Source organism: Salmo salar, chromosome 23 (genome assembly GCF_965601325.2).
Source record: "Salmo salar chromosome 23, fSalSal1, whole genome shotgun sequence".
In the NCBI taxonomy this organism is placed as follows: domain Eukaryota; kingdom Metazoa; phylum Chordata; class Actinopteri; order Salmoniformes; family Salmonidae; genus Salmo; species Salmo salar.
The window spans coordinates 48,682,621-48,689,746 of record NC_138313.1 but is presented as its reverse complement, the minus strand read 5'-3'; positions in this window follow the sequence as shown (position 1 = coordinate 48,689,746).

The window sequence follows — 7,126 nt, the reverse complement described above, 5'->3', positions numbered from 1 at the left end:
TCAGAGTTCTTTGTATCTCTTCTTAGTCATACAGATCCCCCCACATCTTATAGGTGGACGGGGTTATGAACATATCCTATACATTATTTCTGAAACCAGATGAAATTAAACTGTCTTAGAGTGACAAGTCTCTATACCTCTCAGTCTCTAAACCACTAGGATACCTGTCACCTTGACAGTATGTCTCTATACCTCTCAGTCTCTAGAGCAGCAGACTTAGGGGTCCGTCTCAGCAGAGGGAGAGAGTAGCAGACTGAGGGTCAGTCTCAGCAGAGGCAGAGAGCTGCAGACTGATGGTCCGTCTCAGCAGAGAGAGAGAGCAGCAGACTGAGGGTCAGTCTCAGCAGAGGGAGAGAGCAGCAGACTGAGGGTCCGTCTCAGCAGAGGGAGAGCAGCAGACTGAGGGTCAGTCTCAGCAGAGGGAGAGAGCAGCAGACTGAGGGTCAGTCTCAGCAGAGGGAGAGAGCAGCAGACTGAGGGTCAGTCTCAGCAGAGGGAGAGAGCAGCAGACTGAGGGTCAGTCTCAGCAGAGGGAGAGAGCAGCAGACTGAGGGTCAGTCTCAGAGGAGGGAGAGAGCAGCAGACTGAGGGTCAGTCTCAGCAGAGGGTGAGAGCAGCAGACTGAGGGTCAGTCTCAGCAGAGGGAGAGAGCAGCAGACTGAGGGTCAGTCTCAGCAGAGGGAGAGAGCAGCAGACTGAGGGTCAGTCTCAGCAGAGGGAGAGAGCAGCAGACTGAGGGTCAGTCTCAGCAGAGGGAGAGAGCAGCAGACTGAGGGTCCGTCTCTCAACATCCCTCCACTCTCTCTTTCCTCCACTGACACTGACCAAAAAGGGACACAGTCTTCCAGCTGATGGCGAAACTCGAGTCGCACCACATTACTTCTGCCTCATGGACAAATTCATGTTGTTACTCCTATGAACAGAGGAAGTGAAATATTCCTTGATATTAAAAAAGACCCAAGCCGCTAATAATAATAACAACACAAACCTATGGAAACACTTTCCTCCTCATTCATTACTGCTGCACTGCTTGTTGTACATCACATACATAGTGTAGACAGCTAATAGCAGGCTTCCCCCTCCATACATACATAGTATAGACAGATAATAGCAGGCTTCCCCCTCCATACATACATAGTGTAGACAGATAATAGCAGGCTTCCCCCTCCATACATACATAGTATAGACAGATAATAGCAGGCTTCCCCCTCCATACATACATAGTATAGACAGATAATAGCAGGCTTCCCCCTCCATACATACATAGTATAGACAGATAATAGCAGGCTTCCCCCTCCATACATACATAGTATAGACAGATCCATACATACATAGTGTAGACAGTAATAGCAGGCTTCCCCCTCCATACATACATAGTATAGACAGATAATAGCAGGCTTCCCCCTCCATACATACATAGTATAGACAGATAATAGCAGGCAGATAATAGCAGGCTTCCCCCTCCATACATACATAGTATAGACAGATAATAGCAGGCTTTCCCTTCCATACATACATAGTTCCATTTACTGAGGAAGTAGGTTCAGCATACACACTGACATTCTGAAGTTTATAACGTATTCCCAGCTACATGTTAGAGTGGAATGTTCCATTTGTCAACAGTAAGATCAGAGTTATGTTATTGTAGACAGAGAGGTTATACTGACAAGCACTTTCCCCCAACTAGAGACCGGTTCCATTTGTCAACAGTAAGGTCAGAGATATGTTATTGTTGACAGAGAGGTTATACTGACAAGGAAGAGGGAACAAAATCAATAGATAACAGACAAAAGAAGCTATGGAAAGATAAAACATTGACATAATAGTGTGTTAAAGTAACCACTGTGAAATACACAGAACATAATAAAAAGTATTAAACAAAACACATATAGTATATACGGTGAGTGAAGTGAGAAGATAAAACATACGGATAAAGCACAAGCTGTGTAGAGAAAAACAGCCTCAGGCTACCCAGCCGTGAAATAGGAACTAGTGCTGAGGATAGAGTAAAATAGGACCAAAACAATCATTAACCAGAAGATAGGATATAGTGAGTAAATAAATAAACATAAGAAGGATAGACATCACAAAGAATTAAATCAAAAGGAAAAGAAGATAGCAAGGAGGATTTAATCAATTATAGCTAAGCTGTAGACAATCGATAAAATGAATACAACACCAGTAGAGATATTAGGGACTAGACACCCCCTAAGTAAAGAGGAGATAATAAAATCTCTATGAAATGGGAAAAACACACAAGAAAATTAAACACCAAATGGCCTGCAGTGGGAACATTGGATGTCTCTGTGTGTGAGGAAATGGAAACTCTGATAAAGAACTGTAAACCCAAGGACAAGAAACAAAAAAGGAAAAATAAATGAGAAAGAGAAAATGAAATACTGAAAATGTTTATTACATTTATCTGTTATACCACATTACCACCAGGTGGATACCACTGGAACGTCCTGCCCCAGAACTCACACGCGCCACATTCCAACCAAGGGCCCTGTTCGCAAACAGCCAGGTGGCCCCGTAATCAACTAACTATTTCTAAAAGTATTCTAAAACTATATAAATAACATATCTGTTGGTTAGGAACACTGTGTCTGGTGAGTGTGATAGTAGTATTCCTGACCTTCCTGTCACCCGGTGTGTTTGGAAATGTACCTTCCCGTCGCTCCCCCCTACTGTTGGTTTAATGTCCTGCTTTATCCAATGTAGGTAATAGTTGCTGCACCTCGCCCCAATGTTTATTGGGTTGTCTCTCGTACACACTGTCCTCCTATTCCCTGCCTAACTATCTCTGTGTCTATAATACATGCACCTGACTTAGGCTACAATATGCTATTCTGTCTCAGTGTCACAGAGTGCATTCGGGAGTTTTGCTTGCTAGGACTGACTAATTCACCATGTCTGTCAGGGGTATGTGCTACATTTCTCCCTCCCAATGTAAACACTAAGTTATACCTGCAATAGGGTTGGGAAAGTGATGCATAGTGCTACCACTCGTCTCTGTAAGTGCTGGGAGTGCATATTCCTATGTGGGATATGAAACACTGCGAGGTATGCCTTGCAAAGTAATGAGTGAAAGACAGGTGTAGGGGTAGAGATGAATAGTCAATGTAACAACATGGCACTGAACTGTGAGAACGGCTGTTGAGCTTTTTATTCATATTCTTTGTCATCACCATAGTGCATACATGCTGTACAGTGAATGTGTAATGCTTTGAAATGAACCTCAGGTCTTGGTAGCTAGCGGTGGAGTCCATGTCTTGAGGGCTGGCTGTGGTCCCTGGCCGCATAAGGCTATGGGGGGGACCAAGTCCAGGGTGGACCAGTGTCTTTCCACTTGTGGGTGTAGTGTGAATAGGATGGTAATATTCTCTTTTACCCTTATCGTATCTATACTTTGCTTACTCTTCTCCTCTCCACGTTGACTTGACAGGGGATTGTGATGCGTGATGGAGCAGCTGCCCTGGTTCAATGTGAACATGTCTCACGGGATAGTCGTACAAACTTTTCACTCTCGGGGAGACGTAGCACGCCATGATGGCTAATAGGGCGTCGAGATGGTGGTAGTGCGTTAACGGCACATACATGGGTCCGGTGAAGAGACTGTCCCTTGGGCCTATCGTCACATGGCCGCCTTCGGCGCTGCCGGCTCTCACGTTCACACGGTCCAGCTTTTCCTTCTCGTAATCTGTCAGGGTCCTGTCCTTCAAGAGGAGGCAGTCGTACCAGCCTGCCATAGCCTTAGTGAAAGTGCAGTCTGTGGTATCCTGAGGTGTTCGATGGAGTTACGAGGATAGGGGCTAAGCTTAGGTTGTCCTAAGAGTTTGATTAGAGAGCAAAGAGAGTTGCTGTCAGAGAGCTTTTCAGAGGTTGGCAATGGCTCTGTTGAAACCTATCTAACCAACGTGGTGTTCTTTTTGTGTGTCAGGCTAATGGACTGATATTACCCCCTGAGTGTGTGAGGACTGGAGGCGCTAAGTGTATCTCAGCAAACTGCCTGTAGACTCGGGCCTCTCTGGGATCGGTTTATGTGGTATTGACAGATGTGTGCTTATGTACCGAGTGCCATTTGCATGTGTGCATATACACACTTCAGTGGACTGTGTAAATGGTGTCCTTCTTGTGCAACAGGGCAGGGTTCTCTATCTATACGTGCCTTTGATTACATCTAAGTCGCTACTATGGCAGATGGGGACCCTGGAAACCATTCTTTCTACACATCATATTCAACGGTTGACTCAGCCGAAAGCGCTGATACCATTTCAACTCAGGAGTCGTATCTACAGGACGGCGATGTGTGTGTGTGTGTGTGTGTGTCTTTATCAAATGGTTTAAGCTTATTCATTGCTTTCAATGTGTCTGTTTACTGTTACCTGCTGGGAGTCTGGTGCTTTGCTGCACTATTTATTCCCTTCCGGAGACACTGATGCCTCACACACACACACACACACACACACACACACACACACACACACACACACACACACACACACACACACACACACACACACACACACACACACACACACACACACACACACACACACACACACTATAGCAAACTAGGTTACTGATTAGAAGATGGCCTATGTGGGGAGAAGACAATTCGACTCACTCCGTGTCTCTAAGTAAAGGAAATATGGCAACTGGCCTCAGAAGTGGTGGGGTTCCGTCTCTAAAGAGCAGCTAATATCATCCCTAAATAGACCCGAAGTCACTGTAGAAGCTATTGCCATCACGGCCTACTCTGGTGAGATGCAGGGAGGTGGGGGGGCTTTCAACGGGCAGTTCCCCAAGGTCATCAAAGCACATTGAAGTTATACAGGACCTAAAAAAGATGGAAGACGAACACCCCAAGCCAGCTGCAACGATCTGTTATATGGATGAAGAGGAATGTGGATACCTCTTTGAAATTGTAACAGCAAAAGGACAACCATACAAAGTCAAGTTTGATAATTCGGGGTTTGTGCTTGATACAGATATACACTTTAACTCAATGACAAGTTTGCTGGACCATATGACAACGGTTGTAAAAGTGTCCTTTGTACCAAGACCCTTTCCTACAGCACAGGACCTGTGCATGAGCACGATGGATGTAACAAGAGGGAGAAGGAGGAGACCAGTGGAGACAAGTGGCGATCAACCCAGTCTCAAACGGTCCATACAGACTAGCCCCTATGACCAACCCTCCAGTTAGTCACTTCTATTATAGGTTGCTCAATCTATGTCAATACAATACAAACCTGTTATGTTTAATAACATGAATGTATTCATAAGCTATGCACCACACCTAGTTTAATTAAATATATCCCAACAATCCCCCTTTTCTCTGGGTGTGGAACTTCAAACCCACACATAAGGAAAGCCAAATACTTCACACGAGATAAAAAGATAGAAAAAACAAAGCAAGCGTTTTTCTTCTCCCCCTTGTTCCTTTTCCGAGGTCGTGTTATCAACTCTGCCCTGCTCATTCAGAAAGTGATTATGGCTGGGCCTGCTCATTCAGCCGTGTCTGTATTATCTAACACGAGTCCCTTCATGGCACAATATCTTGGTTATTCATCTGTGGACTGTTACTCAACCGCTCGTGTGTATTCAACCTAGGGGTGCTTAGCAACCCATTTACCACTTAGCATAATGTGGCTCTCTCTCTCTCTCTTCCAGCTCTGGGGTATTCATCCAATCAAGCCTTGGATGAATCCCAAGCAAGCCTTGGATAAACCCAACCCCCGGGTGTTTACCCAACCAACTATCACAGGAAAGCAGTTAAATAGCAAGGTCTGTTCCTGTATATGAACACACTTAGCCTGTCTCAGCACTGGGAAGAACAGCAAGTGTCTATTGGAAATGGCTGGAATGGAAGTGACATATGGAAACTGGCCTCTATTGGATAGATCATGGCTTTCATTTGTAGAGTCACTGGGTGACAACTGGTGGGGTTCTGTGTCTGAGCAACAAATGACATCTTTCCTGAATAGACCCGATGTGAATGCTGGAGCTTTTGCCATATCGGAAAACTGTGGAGCGGTGCCCGGAGGAGTGTGTTCATGTATGATGTATCATGTATGATGAAGACAGATGATTATGTTATTATCTCATTCGCCATATATGTCATAGGAGGCCGTTACAAATGTACCGACTTCCTAAAATGGGAATACAGTCAACCTGCAAACATTATAGAGGACATGATTGTAAAATACCCAGGAGGGTACCTGATGGCTAGACCGAGATCCATACCTGGTGGTCAAAGTGAGTTCCCTTGCATACGTGTAGTGGAAGAGATGCATACCATGATACAGTCACTAAAGAGTGCATGGTGGGGACTGTCTTTTGGGCAGTCACCAAATGGAATGTCCTCAGGGTAATGTGAGCACACTGCCTTGTTAAACAACCTAAAAAGTATGCAAATGGAAAAAGCAATCCTGCTGCAGCAATATGTTACATGGATGAACACTGCTCTGGATACCTCTTTGACATTGTAACAGGGAAAGGAAAGGGACACAAAGTGATGTTCGACAGGTCTGGGTTTCGATGTGGGGCCAATCTACACTTCTCCAATATACGAGAGTTGATGGACTACATGACAAGGGCTAAGAATGTACTTTTTGTGCCACGACCTTCCCCTTAAAGTGAGTGGAGACAATGACAAGGATAGACTATGATCGAAGGACACAAGAGGGTCCGATGTGCTCAGCACAAGGCTATAGATATGAATAGTGAACTCTTTTCATAACATACTCTGTGTAAGCTATTGTATGATTATTGTATAATGCCATTCCAGCTAGCATTTAGTTTGTCTTCACATGAATAAACCAAATGAATGATCAGTCAGGGAGATGTGTCTTGTGCCTTTATTCAATATATTTGTGAAACATTACTGTATAACATAGTCCACCTGTACATATCACACAATTGCTGTTAACCTGTTAGGGCTAGGGGGCAGTATTGACACGGCTGGATAAAAAACATACCCGATTTAATCTGGTTACCAGTCCTACCCAGTAACTAGAATATGCATATACTTATTACATATGGATAGAAAACACCCTAAATTTTCTAAAACTGTTTGAATGGTGTCTGTGAGTATAACAGAACTCAAATGGCAGGTCAAAAC